Here is a 25,802-nt window from a genome sequence, read left to right on the forward strand (position 1 = left end):
AAGGCCCTACCAATATGAACAGCCTATGTGTCTTTATCAAGACCTTGTTCGAGACTGCACATAGAAAGAAATCATTTTCGCAAAGTGTGTGTGTGTTCATGTGTGTGTTCATGTGTATGTGTTTTTATCTTATTTCAGTCCAAGAATATTTTGCTTTGCATATCATTTACAGCTCAGGAAGGAACTAAAAATGATTTAAATAACCTGTATTAATTACTTTTTGCTGCTGCAGTAAAATACCAAAACCAAAACAACTTACAGAAAAAGCGTTTATTTTGATATATGGTTCCGGACTGATCAGAGGCCATCATGGTAGATGAGGCATGGCAGCCGAGCAGCCAGAGCAGGAAACTGAGAGATAGCATCTCCAACCACACACAGGAAGCAGAGAGAGCAAACTGGAAGTGGGGTGAGGCTATGAACTTTCAAAGCCTATTGCCCATGACTTACTTCCACCAGCAAGGCTGCCTCCCCAAACAATGCCACCAACTAGAGATCAAGTGTTTAAAAACCCGAGCCGATGGGGGAACATATCTGATTCAAATGACCACCTTAACCCAAATTGTTTGCTGCCAATGGCAGCATGAAATAGTCCAACAGTTCTTGTTCACTGCAAATGCGTGCAGTCAGAAGACTTGCCGTAAGGCATCGATTCAACCTCATTTTCCCTGGTGTTATAAAAATTTATATTCCCATCCAATCATTTTTTCCTATCACATCATTGGCAGACACTTCGAGAAACTCAACAATCTGGTTTCCATCATGACCTCAGTCAGAGGACTCAATAAACTTGACTCAGGTTCTCTGTTTACCTCATTGGTTTGTCATCCCCGTCATTGAAATTCCGCTTGCTTCAGTGACCCCTGAGTTCTTCTCCTACGTTGCCTGCTGGTATTGTCCATCCATCAGGGTCCATGACCCTCCACTAGGGGCAGTTCATTGCCACAGTCCCTTTTGGGATTCGCAGTTCACATTTGCATCTAAAAAGGCCGTCACCAGCCTGTCTGTGGAATAGCTTCCATTGTCTGCTCTTCAAATGAGTCTAAAGAGAATCTTCGCCATTCGGGGCTGAAAGCGCCCTGAGAGATCACCCGGCCATTCTTCTAACTTTATAAATAAGTGAACAGACCTAAGGGATTAAGTGACTTGACAGGAATAAGAGCACAACCAGATTTTCTGATTCCAGTCTGCAGGTTGTGGGAGGTGGTTGGAGCATCCTCCAGTCGAAGGTCTGTGAAGTGGAGCCACGCTAGGCCCTAAATGCAGTGACTTTGTGAGGAATGAGGGCAGACTCCCACAGATGCTGTCTTGGTGGGGATGGGCTCCGAGATGAGAAGCTAGATTTTAAAGAAGTGACATCAGAAGATGTACTGGGCAGGGGGCTTAGGAAACCAATCTAATTCCCATTTTCCCATTAAACAGCTTCAAGGTCCTACTGTCCCTGCACCCCATTGGGTAAATGACAGACAGTAAAAATGCCATTAGATCCCCTTAAAATACACTTTAAGATTCTAGGATTTGAATATTTTCTCTTAAATCATTCTATTTTCATCTTCAGCATCTCTTGTCTTTGGAGTTTCTTGTTTAAGACACTCCATGTAGCCTCAAATTCAAGATCCTCCTGCTTCATCTTTCTGAGTATTCTGGAATGTACGGTAAACACCATCTGCCCTGCCTCCCTCCTGTTTTATTTCAAACATACAAAGCACCAGCCCTTGTTCTGGAACCTTTTATTCTATGAGCATCCAGGCCTTGTGTGTGAATATGTGTGTGTGTGCACACTCACATATGTATGTATCCATGCGTGTGTATGCGTGTACATTGTGTGTATGCATGTAAGCATGTGTGTATGCATGTGTGTGTGTCTCTGTGCGTGCGTGCATGCGTGCGTGCGTGCATGTCTCTTTTGTCTTGAGTGCTGCCTCTTCGAGATACTTGAAAGGTTGACGCAAGAGGAATGAAAGTTCAAGGCCTGCTTGGGTTATAGAGCAAGTTCAATGACAGCTAGGGTAAATTAGTGAAACCTTCAAAATAAAAAAAGTAAAAACAAACGAACAACAACAACAACAAAAAAAAACCCTAAGTTTAAAAGGAGGGGGTTAGGGATGTAGGTTAGTGATAGAGCACTTGCCTAGCATAAATGAGACCCTGGGTTCAATCTTCAACACCCTATCACACATACACACACACGCACACACACACACAAACGCGCGCGCGCACACACACGCACACACACACACACACACAAGATAAAAGAAAGTCAAGCCTCTGCTCTGGTCTTAAACAACATCAAAACCTGTTCCCTCCTGGAATCCTATTCTCCTGCATGGAGTTTGCTAAGGTCTATTTGTTCTATTTCTGGAGCAAGACTTGGAACTCTCAGTTCTACATAACTGGAACTCTCCTGTGCCATCGACATAACTCCACTTGGTTGTCTCTGACACTTCCTGCCGTATCAGTTCACAGTGGTATCCCCTTTAATTGTTATTGAGGAATCTCTGGCTTCAAACCTGCGAGATTACTTTAAATACAACCGTTCAACTGTTGTATTCATTCCAAGAATGTCCATCGCCCCAGAGTCTCTGGGCGTGGGTACGAAACACTGTCCAGAGGGAAGCGCACAACGGCTCTCAGTGTTCCACTCGCTCGCTCGCTCGCTGCTGCTCATTATCACACTTTCCCCAGCGAGACGAAGAGCGTCAACAAGGACCAACCATAAGAAACATATGATTCTTGTTCACACTTACATAAAATTGCGACAGTGCTGTTAGTAATTAGTCACCAGATCCTCCGTGCTTTGTTCTTTGGCATTAGTAATATGCCACATGAAGTTTTACACCAAATTAACACGACTCTCATTTGGCTGTCTCAGAAGCCTTTGAAAACATGCTTACTTCCTTTCTACAGAAAGAGATGCATCTGGCTTGAAGACGTGCTCTTGAATTGCCGGTTCGCAGCCTCAAGAACAGAAAGATCTCTTTCTGCCTGGCCCGTATAGATCCAGAATCAGACTGGCCTGGCCTGACAGCCTTCAGCGAAGGGGTTTTTCTACACTGACAGCACATATTTTATCACTCAAAGCTCCATCACCTATCTGGGGAAACGTTTACTAATAGAGATGACTCAGCAGGCGAGGCTTTCCCACAGCCTGAATCCGGAGTTTGCTCTCAAGAGCCACATGGTAAAGAAACTGACTCTTGCAAGTTGCCCTCTGACTTCCACATGTGTTCTGTGGCATGGGCGTGTTCCTGCAGATGCACACACAGGCACACACACACACACACACATACACACAAATATATAAACAATATTTTTAAAGTTTATAGACATATCACTCTGTCAAATCATCAACCCAGCAGATTAAAATGATGAAGGTGAATTCAGAATATTGCAAGGATATTTGTACAACTGAGACTCAGCCCTGTTCTATGGCCGGCCTGAGAACAAAAACACACACCGGACCATGTGTGGTTAATGTAAGCTAGGCTTGTTTTGTTTTGTTTTGTTATTTTTTTTTTAATACAGGATTTCACGTAGTTCAAGCTTGTCTTGAACTTGCTATAAAGCTGAGGATAACCTTGAACTTTTTGGCGGGGGAGGGCAGCAGAGGTGGGTCTGAGACAGGGTTTCTCTGTGTAGTCTTGGCTGTCCTGGAACTCACCCCACAGATCAGGCTGGCCTTGAATTCAGACCATCCTCCTGCTTCTGCCTCTCAAGGGCTGGGGTTAAAGGCGTAGGCCACCACCACCCGGCCTCATTGGTTTAGTTTGTAGCTTCCTATATGAGCAAAGCCATGTGGTAGCACATGCCTGTCAGACCAGCACTCAAACAGCTAAAGTGGCAGGATTATAGTTCAAAACCAACCGGACCGTGTGTGGTTAATGTAAGCTAGGTTTTTGTTTTGTTTTGTTTTGTTTTAAATTCGGGATTTCATGTAGTAGAAGCCAGCTTGAACTGCACAGCAAGATCATAACTGGAAAAGAAAAGAGAAAGATTGCCCACTGACTCCCAGACTCTTATGATGAAGAATAGGGTGGTACACGTATAAATTACTTCCATTTTAAAGGGAAAAGGTGCCTTAGGGGTTAGTGAGGACTCAATAGGGTCTCCAAACTTAGATGCCAAAAGTTTTCAAAAAAGTTAGTTTATGTATTAAGGGAAGGAAAAACCTGATCGTGGTGATACATGCCTCTAATCTCAGCACTCAGGAGGCTGAGGCAGCAAGATGGTAAGTTCAAAGCCAGCCAACATAGCAAGGTCCCGTAAAGCAAAACAACAACAAAAACCTATCACCTTCCTTGAATTCAGATTACCTTATAAATGACTCAGCAGATATTACAAGAATGCAATAATGCCTTTATTTGAGAGATATTACCTTAATCTTTATTGAAATTACGTATTCTAGATTCTAACAAGCTTTTACTGTATTGGCAAACAGAAAAGAATTATAGGCTTGGTCACAAATGCTTTAGTCCTGCAGGTAACTATTTCACTTAAAACACTCAACGTCCCATCCCCCTTCTACAGCGTGAGCTCTCAGGCCTTCAGATAAAAAGCTTAGACGACCTGTTGTCTATAGCCAGAATGACCGCATATGTTCAATAATATATCGGTTTCATCAACGACCGTACAATAGACACAAATGACAGTAAATCATCTTGGGAACTTCCTGAACCCCAGCCAAGTTGTAGACAATAAAAGATCCTGCTTGTAAAAGTCAGCTATAAAAGTTAATTTCAAACAGGTTCCCCAGAACACATGCTATGGTTCAGCTCCAAACAGATGTGATCTTGGAAAAGCAATGGAAAATGGCATGACGCGTTTTTGCTGATTTTCCATATCAAGAGATGCAAGTAACCTTTGGTCATGAACACACTGCAGCAGGTATGAAATGCGAATTCTTCAGGCTTCTCTAGTGCCCCAGCTCCGGTCGCTTCCCATCAACGCTATTTCCCCACACTAGAAAGATGATCCATTTTCCACTGAGCCAGAAATGCAAAGACTCAGAAAATCTTCACAGGGCAAAATAACAGCATATTCCAGGGGCTGCATTGTTAAATAAGTTATGTTTTTAAAGACAGGATCTGATGCAGCCCAGGCTGTACTGGAACTCCCTACATAGCCAAGGATGACCTTGAACTTCTGAGCCTTCTCTCTCCACAGCAGTGAGAGGGTTACAGGAGTGGTGAGGTCTTATGCAGTGCTAAAGGCCTGAACCCAAGTCGTTGTTCTTGACAAGCGAGAACTCTACCCTAAGCATATCCCCAGCCAGAGACATTCTTGAAAGAAAGCTTTTCTGCATTTGCTCATTTGGTTTCGGCTACAGCTGTGTGGTTAGCAGGTAGCCACAGACACACCAGGCCTCTTCACTCACCCATGGATTGGAAGAGAACTTCTAAGATGAAAGGAAATGCTGAGCCCCTAGCCAGATGGGCTAAGCAAGACATGTTGACCGAACATTTGCCTGTTTAGCAAATACGTATTGTCCTTGGTCACAAAGGCCACAATGAGTTTGCCCGTACTCCTTCCTAAGATCAGCCGTGATTCTGACTCAGAGCATGTTTCTCCTCGTTTTACACAATGCCTGGGAAGGTTCCTGGGAGGTCACACACTTCTGGAACTTTGTGATTAGAGCCGTCCTCTGGGCCCTAGCAGAGCTTCCCATTGAGGGAATCCCTGGAACCGATTTGCAGCAATTACCATCCATCTCTCTGGCTTCTCTCTTGTTGCAGAGGGGCTTTTGGAAATGTGATAGACAGGCCATCTTCACAAGAGCCCCGCTGAGTTCCAGTTCAAAGCACAGTCAGTGGTCAAGACATGGTAGGATAGTGAGATGCCCAGGGCAGATTGAGAGCAACATTAGCATATTAATCATACACCTGAAATTAATTAAGGCCAACCTAGGGATGCAGGAATGCCAGGCCAAACAAAAAGTGGTGTGATGCTATTACGTGGTCGCTAGTTACAACAGTGTACTTTCCACCAGCTAAACACTTCACAATGACAAAGGATGTCCCTTCTGTTATTTTAAGTGAATATCGGGGCAACCTCACACATCTGTATCTGATTCTTATTCTGAGGAAACACATGCTGTAGTCTGCATCTTAAACGTCTCTCAAAGGCTCACAGGGTAACAATTTGTTCCCCAAGCGGTAATGCTATGGGGTTTGTCAGAAACTATTTAGAGTTCAACTCCAGTGGAAGGAACTCAGGTGATTGGGAAGGTACCCTTACAGGGGATATTGAGACCAATGCCTCACTTTGTTCAATCATTCACTTCCGGGCTCCCATGACCACTCTTATCATATGCTATGCTGTGATACCACAGGCCTAAAGCAAGCTACACAAGTAATGAGGGACCGAAACCTTTCTTCCTTTCGGTTGTGTAGCTTGGGTATCTTGCCACAGCAGCAGAAAGCTGACTAACACAAACCTTAGTCCATTCCTGCTGCAACAATGAAATATATTTGATGAAGTAATCAAGAAATAATATAAATTTACGCCCCACAGTTCTGTAGTCTATGGGAAGTCTAAAGTGAAGGTGCAAATGACTCAGTACGGAGGAAGGGCTTCACTCTGCGTTTTGTGTCCTCATACTGAGTACAAGGACAAGAAGGGATAAATGTTTTTCCCCATTGCTTTGTATAAGGTTCTGAGAACACCGCTGAGAATGGGGCGTCACAGCCTAATCATCACCCCCTCTCCCACCCCCACAACCTCATCTAGCCACACTGTCACCTTAGGGTTTAAATTCCAAGAGGCATAAGTATTAAAGCCACAGCAGCGATAGCCCCTAGAAGGGCAGAGGAGACAACAGCCAAGATCCCAGAGACATGACCTTGGGGAGGCAGGGCCAGGAAGTAGCGCTAGTGCAGGCTCCGGGGTCCTTAGCCATATCACATCCTGGGACTACACCCGGGAGGTATTCACACAGGAAACAGGGCAGAGTTCTGCCCTCTTAGTCAATGCCAGCTATGGTTTTGGCAAGTCACTCTGCAGTGACACCTCCCCTAACCCCAACACCTCCCATTTTTAAGAGAAAAGAAAGCAAGCCAGGCATGGCAGCTCATGCCTACAGTCCCAGTGTGCAGGAGGCTGAGGTAAGAAGTTTGCAAGTTCAAGGCTAGTCTGGGCTACTTATCAGAACTCTGTCAACACAAAATAAAATAACAAAAATGGGAGCTCCCTTAGGTCCATTTTCAATTCTACCTGCTGCAGGAGCCCTCTGGGAGCAAGTGGTAGGGGAAAATCGCATTTGTCAGCAAAAGATGTCAGAGGTGGATTTTGCCAGCCTTTGCCAAACTTTATCATAAATACATTGATTGTATTTTCCAGAAATAGGTATATATAGACTGGGGAATGCAGGTCAGTTGTCAGAGTGCTTTCCAGCATTCAGGATGCTCTGGGTACTGAAGCATGATTAATAAAAGCTCAGTGACAGATATTGGGGTTCAACCTGAAGACCAGAAAAGCAAAGCAGCCAGCCTCTAGCTGTTACCTCAGCCTCAATCCAAACATGGTGGTCCTGCCTCCAGGAAACCTCAGAATGAGACTGAGACGGAGAGTGTCTCCTCCCCTTTTATATTCCTCTCTAGTTCTGGGATTAAGGGCACGCACTACTACCTCCACCTGGTTTCTTTGGCAAACTAGTGCGGCTCCTGGGACTAAAGGTGTGTGTCATTGCTGCCTGCTCTATAAGGCTGACCAGTGTGACTGTGTTACTTTTCTGATCTTCAGGCAAGCTTTACCTATTAAAATACAAACGAAATGCCACTACAGGGTATAACTCCCAGCACGGCATGAAGCCAGGGACAGGTACATGTCTGTAATCCTGTCACTTGGGAGGTGAAGGCAGAAGGACTAGAAATTCAAATTCACTCAGCATGTGGCTACTGGAGATTTTATGGAAGGGCCAGAGAGGGCAGGGAGGAAAGGAAAGAAGGAAGGGAGAGGGGAAAGGAGGAAGGAGAGGTGGGAGGGAGGAAAAGAGGGAGAGAGGGAAGGAGCAAATTGAATACATGTTTATCAGGTTTTGGACAGGTAAGCTTAGGGCCATAGGGCATTTCAGAGGGTGTCTGTCTTTGTAACAGGGTAAAAGACAGGCAGAGCCCAGTGTGAGCAAGTCAGAGGGCAGGGAGCAGAGCAGTCAGAAGCTTGCTCAGACTTTCCAGTTGCTAGAAAACTGCCAGTTAGTCTTTCTCCTGGAATTACCTCTTACATTATTAGTTGGTTTTCTCAGAACCAAGTGCATGTGGTTTGGCTTTACCGACAGAGTTATAAACCAAACACCTGGGCTGTGGCTAGACTTAAGCTTGCCAGAGGCCCTAAGCCTATCGGGTTATCTACTCTGCACCAGCAGACATAGTGCCAAGAGCAAGAACAGCCCTTCCTTCTGGACCCTCTTAGTGCCCGCCCTCCCTTCTCGTCTCATTTTGAAAGCCGGAACTCAGCAGGTCGGCATCAGCACTCTGTCAGAGCCTTAAAGAACCCAACTGTTAAAACTATAGCTTTTGGCATTGAAATCATAGTAGGGTTGCTCTCCAGACTCTACAACAGAATGATTCCTTTGCCTCCCAACTCCCCCGAAAAATTCCAGGCCTATGCTGGAAGATCTACAGCTCCCAGCAATCCCCCTGCCACCATCACCCTTCATCATCAGAACAGGCTAATTTACAAGTGTTTAGAACTCATTAGTTTTGTTTACTTCGGTGGGTCAAGTCTTTGGAGACAAACCAGGTATTACTTAAGACGTGAAAAAGGGCCTTTTGTGGCAGGGAGCATGCCCCTCTGGTTCCTCGGGCACAACTTTCTACCTGGCAAGGTATGAATCATTGGTCTCTAACCATAATACTTCCTAGAAGGGGTAGACTGCAAAGCGTTCAGCTCCCAGCACTCACGTTGGGAGGTTCCCATCAATCCATAACTCCAGCTGCAGGGGATTCTCCTCAGGCACCTGTACCTGCATGCACATACTCACTCACATGCAGACACACACACCTACATAGAACTAATAACAATACAAAGAAATCGTCTTCCGGATGGGCCAGATGGTTTAGAGGGCAAAGATGCTTGCTGGCATAGCGAACAACCTGAGTTTGCTTCTTAGAACCTACCTAGAAGGAGAGAATTGACAATTGACTCCCAGGAACTGTTATCTGACCTCCACACACATGCCATGACAAGGACACACACACATACACACACACACACACACACACACAAGTAAATGTAAAACTTTTTTAAATGTGTACTTTTTCAGCCCAAATTACTGCATAAATCTCATGACTTGGAAAAGAAAACATGACTGAAGAAAATGCCACACTTTAGAAAATTATTGTGTGAAAAACAACGGGAACGTTTACATTACTTCTGGGGAGATACGAACAGTGTCTGTCCAGACAGGTCAAAGGAAGGATTCCATCCATGTCCACCCTGGTGAACTGATGCATTTATGGGGCTTCTTTGTAGGAGCATGGATGAGGAGTAACTGGCAGAGTTGGGTGACCCCAAAATAGCTGCATCGCCACAGCGTCCCCTCCAGCGTACACAAGGACCTCGTGGAAGCTGCATTATAAAGTCCTTTTCAGTGAAGTTTCTGCCTTCTCTGCTCCTCAGCATTTCCCACAATCCCTGAGAGCTGATAGGAGCAGGTAGGAGTACTGGCTGGAATCCCAGACCTTGGGGCCTGCCCTTCTATTTACTGTGGAGTATCAACAGCTCCATAATCGTTAAGACAGATTTAGCTGTCACTCAATTGGTCTCCTTCCTTTATGGCCTTGCCTACCGGCTAAAGTTATCTCTACTCCATAATGGTCAGGGGTATGCCAGGAAACAAAAAATAAAAATTACAAATAGACACTAACTTTTACAGTTTTATGTGGTCTTCAAAGCACCCAAGTTTATGCCAGGCCATTGAAAGTCACTTAAAAGCAAACCGGCACTTGAGTAATAACAAGTCATGATACAATCAGGCATCTGTGCAGGACTTGAGAATCAGCCAAGCATTTTCACGCCTATCACGTTTGTACCTCCCCCAGCAAGTTCACGCTTATCACATTTGCACTGCCATGAACTTTCCAGCCTCATTTCATAGATTAGTCACCAAAACCAAAATGGTCATAGGAGATTTGTATCCTATTCCTCTGAACAAAAGTCTAAATCTCCGCCATTCTACTCCAAACAAATCTCAACAGTGCCTGGTCTTTTTATAATATGTATTAAGAAGTATAAATTTAGGGCCAGCTAGTTAGCCCAGTGGGTTAAAGTGCTTACCTGAATTCTATCCATGGACCACGTGTAAAGGTGGAAAGAGACTTGACTCTGACCTCCACATGTACCAAAGCACATGTCCCTCCTTCCCCAAATAATAATTTTTTTTGACCGTTGTTATTTTGTTTGTTCATTTGGTTTTTTTGTTTGTTTGTTTGTTTCCGAGACAGAGTTTCTCTGTGTAACAGCCTTGACTGTCCTGGAACTCTTTTTGGTAGGCCAGGCTGGCCTCGAACTCACAGAGATTTGCCTGCCTCTGCCACCCAAGTGCTGAGATTAAAGACATGTGCTACCACCACCTGGCCCAAATAATGAATTTTTAACAATTTAAAGAGTCACAAACTTTTAAAAATAGCAAATTTCTGGAGCTGTTCATGAAGCAGTTTTTAATGGGTGAAGCATTGTTGTGAAGCTTAAAAGATTGACAGGTCTTCTTGGGCTTTGGAACCGCACGATGCTGTGCCCGTCCCACAGTGTGCTCGAGAGAGACTGGAGAGATGGCTCAACAGTTACAAGCACATTGCTCAACTTACAGTGGACCGCAGGTTCCCAGTGCCCAAGTCAGGCAGCTCACAGCCATCTGTACCTTCAGGTGATCCTATGCCACTGGCTTCCTTGGACACCTATATCATGTGCACATATCCACACACAGACAAACACACTCATCTTTAACTAAAAATAGTAAAAAAACAAACCTTTTTAAAAAGACTAAGGTACTCGACATTTATTCCAGGTCTCTGGAGTGAAAATTCTTCTGCTCTCCTACGGTTGCCTCCGTACTTCAGGAGATGTCATCAGCTGACTGCATCTGTTTCCAATCTGCCTCCAAGGGAAGCGGCGTCAAGTTCTGGGTAGATAGCCGTGTGCTGTGATGGCTGTAGGGTCACAAGTGGCGCTCTAATAAGAGTGTGCAAGAGTCACACTGCCCTGTTCCGCTGGCACATTTTGGAGCCTATCACCTCGTAGACCACCAAGGAATGCCACTTAGGGCTTCCCTGGTGCAGACCCCAGCAAGAAGAAGGTAGGCATGGCCTTGACCTTGAGAGAACAAAGACAGATTTTAGCCAGCAACTGCCAGTTAGTTGTCTCCCCAGTTAGGATTGTAATCTTTGGTCACCCTTGTTTTTTCCAACTCTTAGGGTCCTACCTGGCAAGTAATCAATCAGTTAAATGAATGTCTGTTAGGAGGAGAGGAGGGAAAGGAGAGGGATGAGAGGAAGGAGGGAGAGGGCATGAAGGAGAGGAGAGAGAGGAGGGAGAAGAGGGAGGCTGAAGAGAAGGAACTGAAGAAAGGAGCAGACAGGACTTGTGCTTCTAAGGTTGCCTCCAGGGAAGAACAGGCTCCCAGTGACTAGTGTTCAAAGCCAGCCCCTCCAGCCTTCTCCTCTGTCAGTCAATACATCAGTTTAGAAGCAAACATCTCCTTCTGCATCATGAACGAGGGGATTTACTACTAGCAGGGACAACTAGTACCTTGGAGCAAATCTACCATCTCCCTCTGTCTACACCCCTCCAGCTTCCCTCACATGACCTAGGAGCCTTTTCAGCCAAGAAGACTGCCTCCCTGGAGGGGGCGGGTGCTGTCCAGCTTCCCTAGAGTCTGTTCCTTCTGTCCTTCCTTCTGATGGGCTCCTCTGGAACCCGAGCAAGGCTGAACTCTCCAGGGCTGCAGAAACCAAGGGACAGATGAGAAAACCAATCTTGCTGCCCCCAGGAACCATGTTTCCAACCTTCAATAGGTGGGTTCTGTTTCCAGTTTCCAGTAGACACACACACACACACACACACACACACACACACACACATACATGCACATGCACGCGTACACGCACACACATGCACATACTGCTCCCTGATAGTCTCAGTCTCCTCACACTGATTGCCTGGACTTAGAATATTGTTTTTCTAACTCCTCAGCTACCTGTGGGTTGCCCTCCCTCCTGCCCATCCAGCTCTGCAGGGCCAGGCCCCTGGTAGGTGGGTTCAGAGTTGTAATTCTCTGGTGTGGTCAGTTGCCTGAGCCTTGTGCCCAGAGCCTCTAGCTGGCTGGGTCACCGCCCTTTGGCTAGAACTAAAGTGTTGCTTCCTTTAGTTACTTATGAAAGACTGTATGTCCAGGCTAGGAACACTCACGACAGGAAATGCCTTCAGAGAGTCACTCCACTTGCTTACAGAATGTACCAACTGGTTTTGGTCAACTTGACACAAACCTAGACTTACCTGGAAAGAAGAATTCTGATGGAGAAAATGCTTCCTTGTGATTGGCCGGCAGGCAAGTCTGTGGGCATTTTCTTGATTGAAGACTCACGTGGGAAGGCCCAGCTCACAGTTGGTGGTGCCATCCCTGGTCAGGCAGCCCAGGATGGTACAAGGAAACAGGCAGAACAAACCACAGTAGGCAAGCCAGTGAGTAGTACTCCTCCACGGCCTTTGCTTCCATTCCTGCCTTGAATTCCTGCCCTGACTTTCTTTGATAATATTCTGTTTTGTGGAAGAAAGAGTGGAACCCTTCTCTTCCCAAGCTGCTTGGGTCATGGTATGTATCACAGCAGCAGACACATAACTAAGACACAGGATAGATGCTAGACATGAATCGATCCTGATTTTCAAAGGAGAGGTGCAAACCTCCTACAAACTGGAGCCTGCACAAGAAGTCCCATCCCTACAGCCTCCTTATTCTCGGGAGCAAACCTATAAAGGGGAGTTTACCTGGGATAAGATTACCTACCTCTCCCAGGAGAGAGAGTTGAAACACAGAAGAGGTCAATACTTTAGTGGTGACCACATTGCTGACCCACAGAGGAGTGGATGCTGTAAACATGGAACCTGGTTGCTAGTTCTGTCCTCGTAGACTTCCTTCTACTCACCTCTGCACCCCCACTCAATTTCTTCATCTTTGTACTATTGTATCAGCCTTTCTGGGACATGTAAGGGTTCACTTGACAGTGTACTTTTTCTGTCGCCATTGGATTTATGAAGAACAAATATCTTACATATTTAATAAAAAAAAAGCAAAAATGGCTAGCTTGTGAAAATAAAAGATCCCTGATATTCACAGAAGCCATTTTGCCACAGCAAGCAAAAGTCCACCCAAGCCTAGTAGAAGTCTGGCTCCTCTCAAGATCTGTTTCACAAATGCTTCAGATTAAGGGGAGGCTCACGGCGAAACTCTAGTTTACGGACTCTATTGGAGGTCACTTACTTACAAATTTGTGTTCTCCACACCTTTAATAATGGAACTCCTGGCATGTGAAGCTCCATTTTCCAGCTTCCCTTTCAGTCTGGCTGTGACCCAGCTGTAGCCAATGCAAGGTGAGTCCAAGGCTCATTACGACTTTGAAGTCACTGACCCATGGAAAAGTCATGCGGACTGCGTCTGCAGTGACTGTCTTGGACTCAGTCCAGCCTTCCTGATCTCTGAACTGCTACCTAAAAGAATATAAAACATCTATCCTCTCTCCATTGGTGTCTTTGGGAATTTTTCTGTTTTAATATCTCAGTCTGTGCCCTACCAAATACAGGGGTTTGAGGCTTTCCAGTTAAGAGGACTGATAGTGGGGGAATACACCTAAGCCATGAATTATTTAAGGCTTTTGTTCATTTCAGTGTTAACTACACATCAGTTGACTTAATAAACAGTTAATATTTCTGAATACCTGCTTCACTGAAGGTGCTGTGTCTGGTACTGAGATATATCACCTAGCCCTCTAACCGAGAAGAACAGGCACACAGAGAAATGCCGCAAACCAGCTTGTACACTGTTAAACCCACACCAGCGCTCTCAATGGTGATCACTCAGACACTTCCTTCTTAATCTTCATCAGTAACTGCCCCGGCTCCAGAACCTTCCAATTGGAGACAAGATTTGATGGCATTCAAATATGTTCTCCCTTGGTCAAGTCACTTCCCTTTCCTTTTAAATCTCCCAATTTTGGGTCCTGACATACCATTTAACCTCTTTGACCCTGTAAGACATAGGCTCCCTAACAATTCCAACAGGTATCCCTGTTTCTAGTCCTAGAATTTACAGAAGAGGGAACTGAACCGCCTCCATGAGACAAATCATGCGTTGTTGTCTTGGCCATGAGCATTTCATGCTAAATGCCTTCTAGAAACTGGTGAGAGGAATCTGAAAAACCTTGGTCAAGGATGTCCAAGAACCAAAGCTACAAAGCCCAAACAAACCAAGGAAGAGCATTGATAAATATAGATTGATTCTAATTATGTAGCATTGGTAAAAGAGCCTAGAACTGGTTCTTCAAATTAGTCAATTGGTTACTGTTTGCTAAAGTGGAGAATAATCTCTATCTACAACAGTGGCCAACATTAAAGAAAACACACCCATGACATGGAGACACACCTATCACTTCAGATTAATTACATCTGCAAGCTAGATAAGTTTCTAGATGGGCGAAAATCCCCAAGAGTATGTGTATTTGAGAGTGGTCTCCATTTAGCTATGGGGGGGACCACATATAGTAGAGAGAAGAGACCATGTCTTTATGTTTAAATTACAGCTAGAGTACTCACTGCCAATCTAACTTAGAGACTGACTGTTGTTTGTATATTTGATGAGACAGAGATTCCGGTAGTCCGAAGTGGCTTCAAACTCTTTAGGTAGATGGAGCTGGTCTTGAACTGCTGACCCTCCTCCTGCCTCCTCTCAAGTGCTGGGATTACAGGTGTGTGTATGCCCATATGCCTGGCAATGATTTGTGGTATTTTTGTGTGTAAAAATTGGAGCAGGGTGGAGGATGTCCCCAAGTCCTTGATAAAGGACAATCAACGCAGAGCACACTGCTTACCCCGGAGTGGCAAATCACTAACTGTTAACTCACACAGAAACAAAATGCTGCCATGTGTTCTAGAATGAAAACAAAAGCCTAGGGCTGGGAAATCAGCTCAGTTAACAGAATGCTTCCCTAGCATGCATGAAGCCCCAGCTTCCATCCCCAGCAACACATAAACCTAGGGTAAGGGTGCTCACCCTTAAGTCCAGCATCTGGGTAGTAGACGCAGGGGAATTGCAAGTTCAAGTTCGGCCTTGGCTATGTACACTGCCTACAAGAGACATTGGATCAAGAAAGAAATGGGGAGAGGAAAGGAGGGAGAGGGAGAACAATGGAGAAAGAGAAATAGGTCAGAGAGGGACTTGGAGGAAGGACCGTGGTCTATGATATGTAAAGACAATCCTTCCAGCTCAGAACCCTACCTTCTCTTCAGGGCAGAATTCAGAAATTGGCAAAGACACAGCATGAAGTGAAGGGCACACGTGGGACTGTTCTGAAACCAGGGATCCACAATGATGTCAAGTCAGGAAGGAAAATAATTAATTCACTATGCTCTCCTGTGAGCAGGACGGTGGAGAAGGTGCAGCATCACAGAGCCTCAGTGGGTACGTAAGGATTAGCCTCTGTCTAAGCTGGAGGGTGAGCCTCTGTGGACAGGGTCAGGGAGATCTGCAAGGGAAACCTGTGAAGGACAGATGACTAGAGCGCACTGCAGAGCAGGAGTAAATTGCATTAAAATTAGTGCATGATTTATAGATACCTGTAATCTGCCAAATAGCTATAGGCTTGGCCAGGATATTTCCATATGTTGTGGTAAATCACTTGGGAGGCCAACTGAGCATTTGTGGCATTTCAGAGATGCCAGCTTCGGCTAGGAGGTTGGCGGCTGCTAGGGACGGTAACCTGCCTTGTGTGAAGAGAGAAATGGAATCTAGCTCCAAGGGAGCAGATGGCAAGACCGTGGGGCCTCCTCGTCTCCTCCCTTCTCCAGAGATGACGCTCTGGTGTACCTGCGCTAGCAAATGGTCCAGACTGCTCCCTGTGCCCAGGCGGCCAGTCCGGGTTATCCCTTGACTTTTTGCTAACACAGAGAGGGATTGGGGTATCTGGTTCTCACCAACTCCCCGCTCACTGTTACAGGGGAGTTTAGTCACAGAGAAAGCATTCACCTTAGCCCATGGAAGAACAAGGAATTCAGAGAGCTCCTGAGGGAAAGATAAGAAAGAAAACACACCTTCCCTGAGCCCCTGACCATGGCCATGGCTGGGAGCATACATAATAAGACAGGTTCTGTCATGCTTTCCTCAAAAATCTTGTCTGTGAGCAAACCAGGGATGGGGGAGAGGTGCAGACTTTCCAGAGCCCATCCCCAGATCACAGGGCAGGACAGGAAACTCAGGACAGAGAAGTATGGTAAACGGTTCTCCTCCGAGTGCCTACCTTCCTTCCTCATGACATTTCTCCAAAATCCCCATCATTGCTCAGCCATCCTTAAATCCTATTCTGTGTGAGAAAAGCAAGAAAGATGACAGCAGCATCCCAACAACCTGAAAACAAATCCTGGGACAGCTGCAGTGGGACCCACTCTGGTGACCAGATGGCTCCACTTCAGTCTTTCCCAGGTGGCTCTATCAGCTCAGAGGCACCAGCAGGGGAAACACCTCATGGCTGGCAAGTTCCCCGCCTCGGCCTCATCCTGGCCATCGGACTGTCCAACAAGATTTGCAGGGTGTGTGTCCTTGTTTCTCTGGACACCTAAAAAAAGCTCAGCTCCGAGCTGGCCATTTTCCTTCGCTTAATCCCTTCCTTTCACCACCAGGACAGTGTGAAATCTGAAATCCTGTGGTCAGCACAAGACGAAACAGAAGGGAAGAAGCCAGCACAAGATGTTTTCCCCGGCAAGTCGCCTGGGGAGCCTGGCCTTGCCGTTCACATATGCTGGAGGTGTGGTGTCCAAAGTAAACCTTTTGAACTGGTTTTTTGGAACCTCCAAAAAGACCCTGCACATCAAAGGGGATCCGATCCCCCGCGCTGCGCATGGCAGGCATTGTTAAGCATTTTGCATGAATCAACCACCTTCTGAAAAGGAAAGGAAACGCAAAGCACATGGCTGGCCATGGCCTCAGCCACAGCCCCAAGCACATGCGCAACACATGGCCCTGCCTGGCTCAGTACAGTCAAACAGCCACAGCCACAAGAACCTATTCTTTCTCCTCCCGCAGGCCAGGATACAATGGGGCCAGTTGTTGGAGACGTCACCCAGCCCTCATATAGGCCTACCTCTTAGGAGTCTGTGCAAACTCTGATTCCAGTCACAAGGGCATCCCTGCTGAGCCACCTAAAAAAAAAAAAAAAAAAAAAAAAAGAAGAAAAAGTCAGGTTGAGATGCAGTCTGTGCTGAACAGAGAGGCCTGTGTGAGTCTTTGGCACTGTGCCCAGACAGTCACACTCCTGAGCAAGCTTCAGCATTGATGGCTTCTGCAGAGGATTCCAGACAGAGAGAAGACTAGCGGGTAGATTCCGTGCCTTCAGACTTTGGTCCTCTATCTTCATAGGGTCTTTTGGTTCCCTACAGGGGGCTGTGGTGATGGACAGGGCATACCCCACCTCATCAGAGGTCACTGATGTCCCCACAGAGCCTAGATATGTGACCAACCTGGGAAGGAAGGCATCTCTGGGCCCTGACTAATCATCCATCCACTCTGGTGAGGCTGGTGAGGAGGGCAGGCAGTAGTCATTAGAGGGCAGAGTAGAAGGGACCTGAGCCATTTTGTCTCTCACTAACAACCTCCCCAAAGGAGAAAAAAAATCCAGCCTTGAGATTTTACGGGAGATAAAAGGAACTGTTTTCATGGGAGATGCTTTTTTAAAAGCCATCCTCTCTGAAGAGCAAAGTTCTAGGTTCAAGAAAAGAAAAAGGCTTAAAAACTGTGAATACAATTCAATTGGTAAGTTTTAATTAGCAGTTCCAAACTGCCCACATTCTGGGTTTCTAATTAATAGGCACGATTTCCGTTGAGTTCTACTTCAGTGAGAGCTATATAAAACCAGCGAGTGGGTGACGTCATGCCATTCAAAAAAGAAGAAGAAGAAAAGAGGAATGCTGAGTTAGGAACAAAAAAGGCCAATGAACCATTTCTCTCTTATATCTGTAAATATACGTGTAAATAAATGTTGTCCCCCACACCTCTTCCTGAAGCTTGTCAGCCTATGACCAATCAACACCCTGAGTCAATTTAACACCTCAGCCCCCTGAACCGTGGATCAGATAGTGTGGATCCCAGTCAGATCATCCACAAATACTGGGGTATCAAGAAAAAGAAAGTGTTGGGGGTAGAGGCATAGAGCATGTGTTTAGCAAGCCCTGGGTTCTGCCCCCAAGCACACACATAAGAGGAATATTGCACAGACACATAAGAGACAAAAATCCTGAAGAACATTGCGTGGTACACATGATTACTTATCCCTGGCTCTAAAAATGATGAGAAGGCTTCAGGGGTGTCTTAGATGGGGTTTCTATTGCTGAGAAGAGATGCTATGTCCACAACAATTCTCATAAAGAAAAACATTTAATTGGGGTGGCTTGCTTACAGTTTCAAAGGTTCAGCCCATTATCGTTATGGCGGGGAGCATGGCGGTGTGCAGGCAAACATGCTGCCGGCTACATCTTGAAAAAAGACAACAGGAAGTGGACTGTGACACTGGGAGTAGCTTGAGCATAGGACACCTCAAAGCCCACACCACAGGAACAGACTTTCTCCAACAAGGTGATATCTATTCCAACAAAGTCACACCTCCTAATAGTGCCACTCCTTATGAACTCATAGCGGTGGGGGGGGGGCAATTACATTCAAACTATCACGAAGGGTTTTCACCAAAAAGAGACCTGAAAAGAGAGATAGATCCAGATGTGGGGAAAGAAGGCATTTCTGGAAGCTTTAGAGACAGTGGGTGGAAGACAGAGAGTAGTGTGGTAGTGGCTTAAACAGTCATGACTCCAGAGCATACCGAAGGAAGAAGGATGTCCATCCTGGAGATTCAGGAACTTACCAGATATGGACGGTGAGCCAAGAAGACCTAGGGAATGCTGCTTTTTGAAGGAGTGATAATGGCTTTGCATGGCCAGAGGGAGTCCCCCAGTGTGTGTCCTCCTGTTCTAGACTCCAGGCAGAGAGACCTGAAAAGGTAACTCCTAAAGGCTCTGGGGTTTGCAAGGGTGTCCTGCCACAGTCTCATGTGTGTACACATGGACATACACATGCACATCTACACTGCATGCACACACTTATACCCTCCACCCCAACCCTGCAATATTAGAACCCAGACTCCCTCTTCTCAGAGCATTTCCATGTCGGACAAAAGCCTGGTGCTAAATCAGAAGATGCGGCAGGAAGCAGCACATAGTTAGCAGGCGGTGGTAATGCTGATGAGGTAAGGCCATGATGTAGCAGACTCTGGGAACACATCCAGACAGGGTGAAACACTCAAGCCCCATTTCTCATCTACAGCCCATAGAGCTTAGGAAGAAACAGCAGTTCTCTGAGGAACCTCAAGGGATTCCACCCCTACCCTTAAAGAAGAAAAGGCATTTGAAAGGAAACCTAGAACATACCATGAGAGCCTTAGCACATGCAAAGTTTTCTGATCTAAACCATCGGCTGGGTCCCACTAGATATGTATCTGTGCACTGTGAATGAGACATTCTGGAACATCAATAGAGGGGTTATCTTGCTATCTCCTTCCTGTCACATAGGTTTTTTTATGGTCCTGGCTTCCCAAGAAGCCAAGCCATCTTTACTAAGCTGTCATTGCTGTCAATCTTCCTGAATCCAATGGATCTATTTCTAGCTCGTATACACCGACACTTCCAGGTTAAGAATAAATCCTTCCCCAGGCCAAGATTCTATGCTTGTAGTTTAAGCAAAGGAACCTTCGAGATCAGCTTGATCCCCTTCTAACCTGCCTATGAATGAAGTCCTTCGTGCTGTCCCATTTTACCACTTGGCCAGAGCATGGGTTGAATAAACAATTTTCATGAAATAATAGAGCACATTGTCTGTAAGACCTCCACCTTAAGGCAAGGGGTTCCCGTCAGGGCAGGTGAGGAATTCCTGCCATTGAAAGAAGAATGTTTCAGTCATCCCTATGAAAAGGGTACCAGACATATGCGTTACCTTGCCAACTAACAAACTTCTTCTAGTTCAAAAACAGTATGGCTTCCAGACCAACCAAGGAGGGGAAGAGAGGTTACAGATTCACAAGCTCCTCCTTCCAGTAAGAGTCTGTAAGTACTTCTAGCACAGTCGTGCGCTGCATGGGGAAGGCATATGTGTCGATAGTCCCTTAGATTCTGTTACCCAGAGACATCTTAGTTTGTGTAAATGCGCTCTGTGACATTAACACAACATGGCCCAAAAATGTTTGTCTCAGAATACTCCCACCACCTTTAACTACATCACTACATGGTTGATTCTTGTTATCTGAGGCAGTTCTGCTCTGTAAAGCCACCAATGCCATGAAATTAGCAGGTACCAAACCATCAATCGTAAAGAAAATGCAGGGTTGGGTTTCCAGGAGCATCTAAGTATAACATTTTTGTCAATGAATAAAAAAATCTTGGTTTATGGTTTAAAGGTAGCTTCAAGAAATAGTGTGAGTTCATCAACTCTGAACTCCCAGCAAAGGGCTCGGAAGCTTTTGCCTGAAGAAGGCATCACCACGACAGCTCCCTTCTCTAGACACACTGCAGCTTTCTTGTGCCCAGGAGCCCGTGACAGCAGGTCAGCCCTGTGACTGGAGCGTTTTCAAAAGCAAAACTGCCCAATAACTGTGCACACAGACAGTAAAATAAAAGGCTATGGCACTAAACAAATTACAAAAAGAACTCCCATTTGCAGGGGAGAGCTGAAAGCGTCACTTTGTCCCTCTTTAGCTGAGACCGTGCTTGCCCAGTGGCTCAAATTATACTGAGCTCTGTGCATGTCCACACATGAGTGTGAAGGCCTGACAGTGCGGATCCACAGCTTGTAAACAAAAATTAGGAAGCAGCGAATTCATAAATACACAGTCTGCAAATCATAGGTGCAGATGTAGGCTGAGCTGTAATTCTCTCCTGTAACACAGCAGTCCTGTAAAGAATCCAGACCAAACTGAGCATGGTGGGGCAAACCTGTCACCCTAACCCCCTGGAGGAGGCGGCAAGAGGATCGGCATTTCGATGTCATCCTTAGCTACATAATGAGTCTGAAGCCAGCCTGGGCTACACAAGAACCTAGCTCAAGAAAGAAAGGAAGGAGGATGGAGTGAAGGAGGGAGGGAGGGAGGGAGAGAGAGGGGGAGGGAGAGAGAGAGAGGGAGGGAGGGAGGGAGGGAAGGAGGGAGGGACGGAGGGACAGAGGGACGGAGGGATGGAGGGACGGAGGGACGGAGGGAAGAAAAAGAAAAAAGAGAAAAGAAAGAAGGAAGGAAGGAAGGAAGGAAGGACGGAAGGAAGGAAGGAAGGAAGAAGAAAGAGTGTCTTTAATGTCACTGCCACTATTTTCATTTTTTGAGATGTTAGTCATGTGTATGTATGTGTGTGCGTGTGTATGTGCATATATGTGTGTGTGTGTGCGTGTGCGTGTGTGTGTGTGTGTGTGTGTGCGTGCATGCACCCGCACATATATAGGCACACAGATTAGGCTGGAGAACAACTTAATGGGGTCAGTCCTCCCCCTCCCCCTTTACATGTTCTGGGAATTACACTCAGGTCACGCAGTGGGTGCCTTTACCCACTGAGCCACCCCACCAGTTTGAGATGTTAGCACAGTCAAAGGCTAACATTAAATGGAAATTACCCAGCAAGGTGGTTAAAACTACAGAATACTCTGTTTATATTTGACACCTTAAGGCTCTTACCTTACCACATGAGTGGATGTAGCACTGTGGGTGTCGGCCACAAGGCAGTGACAGGCAGTGCTCCCAAGGCACCAAGTTCTAAGTTCTAGGATGACAATCATTTTCCAAGTTTTTCACGGACACAGGCAGAGGTGATAGAAGTTTTGTTTCGTTTCTCTCCATTTACATTGAAATGCAGGTATGGGGGTGACAAGCCGAGTTCTAAACCCACCCGCTTCCTCAGGACCTACCCTATGGTTCTAAAGGGTGAAGCCTGAAAGAGTGTCTGTCTTAGGAAACTGACAAATGTGGACAGACTTGGCATTTGCTTCTGCTGATTCTCTTTGGCAAGCCCTGACTTTCTTTAACTTTTTCCCATGTCCCAAACCCGCCTTCCTCATTTGAATGCAAAACTCGAAACTGTGCAGGGAGGCACTCCAGAGACCGACAACAAACTCGAAGTGCAAGACTATGGGATGTTTCAGATTTGATAAAAACACCTGAATCACAGCATTATCAAACGGTGCACAAACTTCTGCCTTGATTGGCAGCCAGCTCAGCACAGTGCGTGCGTGCTGTATCGCCAGCTCGCAGGGCTGTCCTCAGGTAGTACTGCATTCCTTTCCGCAGAGTCACCTCTCTGCAAAGCCTGCTTTCAACAGCTGTGCAGATAGGAGATAAAAACACCTTGGAAACAACCAGAGCAGCTGACAAGGGAGGGGCGTCCAACCCCATTCCAATTTTCTCCAAGAACAGCTCCCCACCTTTCTGTTTCATGACCTCAGAAATGTGTCTCCCAATCTTTCTAACCCCAGGGACCAGTGATTTGCTTTATGAAATTTCCAGTCTTTGTGAAACTGACAAGAACTAGATGAACTACGCCTGGCCATGCTCGGCTGAGCTAGGAATACAAGGAATCCTTATTGAATCACTGATCCAATGTAAACAGGGCTTCACTAACTTGTTATTAGGCTGGTGGGGGTTCTTTGTTTTTTTTTTAAGTACTTCAGAAGTTTGGGGTTTATGTGCTTGTGCATGTGTGTGTGTGTGTGTATGTGTGTGCATGTTTGTGTGTATGCTTGTGTGTATGTGTGTGTGTGTGTGTGTGTGCGCGTGCGCGCGCATGTTCAAATGGCTAACTCCTTGCATACCATCAGCATTTGGAATTGGGAAGGCTGGTTGTGATAGTAGATCAGAGGTTTCCCTGCGAAGGAGTAAGAATCCATCATACATTCTGTACACAGACATCTCCAATAGCCAGCTAGTGTGCATTCTCCCTTAACCTGTAGCCATACAACGTCAAGGATTAGCTTGCAGCCTTGATGTTCTTTTCAATTCCTGGTGCTCTCTGGTGTCTGGTTAGTGCCTGCATAAGGGGCAATGAAGTTGAACCATTTAACACATTTTCTATCTTGATCATGGGGAATAACTAGGGAACATACAAAGCACCCAGAGAAAGGATTACACCAGTACAAACATACACACACATACATACATGCATGTATTCACACGCCTGCATACACACACCCACATATACACATACACCTACAAGCACAATACACATACATTCATGTATATATGTACACATGCACATACATACAAGCATGTGCACACACACGTATATATGCATACATATGTGCATACATATGCACACCTGTACATACATACATACATGCACGCTTGCGCGCACACACACACACACACCCTTGTGATTTCTTTGGTTTGATTTGGTTTAGCCAGTGTCATCCAGAACCTGAGATCTTTGGAAGGCTGAGGAAGTATTCAAGGGCTTTGTGAGGGCTAATGGTGAAATATCTGCTATGAGACCACTATTGTTTCTCCTACCTACCCTGTGATGATTAATCTTGATTAACAGCTTGGCTAGATTGACAGTAATATAGAAAACTGATGTGTCTGCAGGTGTCTCCGGAGACAAATGGATGTGTATCAACAAGCAAGAATCAGCACAATTCAAAGGAAGGACTTGGGCAGAACAAAGCAGAAACACACAAACATAGGCAAATTCTGCTCTTCTGGAGCATGTGGATTTCCTGCTTCTGACCTGACAACAGACTCCAGATTCTTCAGCCTTTACAGCCTCAGCCTTGACTGGGACACACCATCGGTCCCTCCGTAGTCCAGGGCTCCTTAGACTGATCAGTCACCAGTTTCTCCAGGACTCCAAACTGCAGGGAAACATGGCTGGACCTCTGATCGTATGAGCCCCCAGAGCCCCACTTATGATTTGAAGTATATGCCCTGCTGATTCTGTTCCTCTAGCAGCCCCTGGCTAACAGGTAACTCAAGGAGAGTGGGTGTCTCCGTTAGGGTTTCTATTGCTGTAATGAAACACCATGACAAAAAAAAAAGCAAGTTGGGGAGGAAAAGCTTATTAGACTTACACCTCAGCAATGCTGTTCATCACCAAAGGAAGTCAGGACAGGAATTTAAACAGGGCAGGATCCTGGAGTCAGGAGCTGATGCAGAAGCCATGGAGGATGCTGCTTACTGGCTTGCTTCCCCTGGCTTGGACAGTCCACCATTTTATAGAACCCAGGACCACCAGCCCAGGGATGGCACAGCCCACGATGGACTGGGCCCTCCCCCACTGAACACTAATTGAGAAAGTGCCTTACAACTGGGTCTCATGGAGGCATTTCCTCAACTGCGGGTCCTTCCTCTGAAGACTCTAGCTTGTGTCAATACAAGCCAATACAACTGACCCCCTGTCAACTTGACACACAGACACATCCCTGTCAAGCTGCATTCCTTTCTTATTCATCCCCAAGAGCTCACATTAAAATCATAAATCATTTTACAAGTCCCACAGTCTTTACAAACTCAGCCTTTAAAATTTCAGCCCATTTAAAATATCCAATCTATTTTAAAAGTTCAAGTCTTTCACCCGTGGGCTCCTATAAAACTCAAAATTAAATACCTTCTTTGAGAAGGAAGAGCCAGAGCATCATCACAGTCTCATCCAAGCAAAGCCAAACTCCAACAGTATAAATAACTCAACGTTCAGTTATCTGGAATTTTCTCACGATCTTCTCAATTCCTGCGAAGAACTTGGGTCACTTCTCCAGCTCCGCCCTCTGCAGCACACATGGCCTGTCTTCTAGACTCCGATTGGCTCTACTCCACTGAGGCTGCTGTTCTTGGGGGTCATCCCATGTTACTGACATCTCCAGAATGCTGGGGTTCTTTGCGGTAAACTGGGCTGCACTTTCACCAACAGCCTCTCCTAGGCTCTCTTCGTGGAGCCAAGCATCATTTTCTTTGCAAGATCCCTTCAGTCCTGGGCCTTCAACTCTCTTGAGGCTACACCTTCACCAATGGCCTTTCCTGGCCTCTCACAGTGCCAAGTCTCAGCTCAGCTGTTCTCCATGATCTCTCAAGCCTTCAAAACCAGTCTCACTTGGGTGATGCTTACAAGTCTGATTGCCAGCACAAGGTACAACCTTGGCCACCTCTGGAACACAGCTTCTCTGTGCTCTCGGGAAACAAATCCCAGATTTCATCCCAGTGCTGCTGGTCTCTTCCTAACCACCACTAATTTCCTAGCTTCAGCAGCCAGCATCAAGCATCCCAGCAAAGCCAAGTTTTCTTTAATAGTTCTGTTGTCCCACTAATCACACCTGATCCTTCTGCCCCAGCTAACCAGACCCACAGACTCTCAATTCAAAATAAAAAATGGCCCTGTCAGTCTTCAAACTTCCCTCTGAAACTGTGCAGAGGATGGAGATGTCCATCCTCTGCACGTCTCTCCGTATTCTTATCTTCCACAGAACATTCCACTGAGGTCTCAACGCTCAACGGCTTTTCTAGCCCAAAGTTCCAAAGTCCTTCCACAATCCTCCCCAAGCC

General features: G+C 46.0%; 1 long non-coding RNA gene across 2 annotated transcripts; it reads right to left on the minus strand.

Annotated features, from left to right (window-relative positions):
* Positions 1 to 274: 274 nt before the first annotated feature.
* LOC146892060 (uncharacterized) lies at positions 275 to 17,404 on the minus strand. Of its 2 annotated transcripts, none has more exons than XR_015734887.1 (4): positions 17,340 to 17,404; positions 12,490 to 16,562; positions 10,965 to 11,144; positions 275 to 1,337 (listed from the first exon to the last, which is right to left on the minus strand). It is a non-coding gene; the product is annotated as an uncharacterized LOC146892060 (long non-coding RNA). The 2 variants fall into 2 exon arrangements; XR_015734886.1 differs by having other exon boundaries at positions 10,965 to 11,307.
* Positions 17,405 to 25,802: the final 8,398 nt, after the last annotated feature.

The sequence above is a fragment of the Myodes glareolus genome, chromosome 14, assembly GCF_982192425.1.
Source record: "Myodes glareolus chromosome 14, mMyoGla1.1, whole genome shotgun sequence".
In the NCBI taxonomy this organism is placed as follows: Eukaryota; Metazoa; Chordata; class Mammalia; order Rodentia; family Cricetidae; genus Myodes; species Myodes glareolus.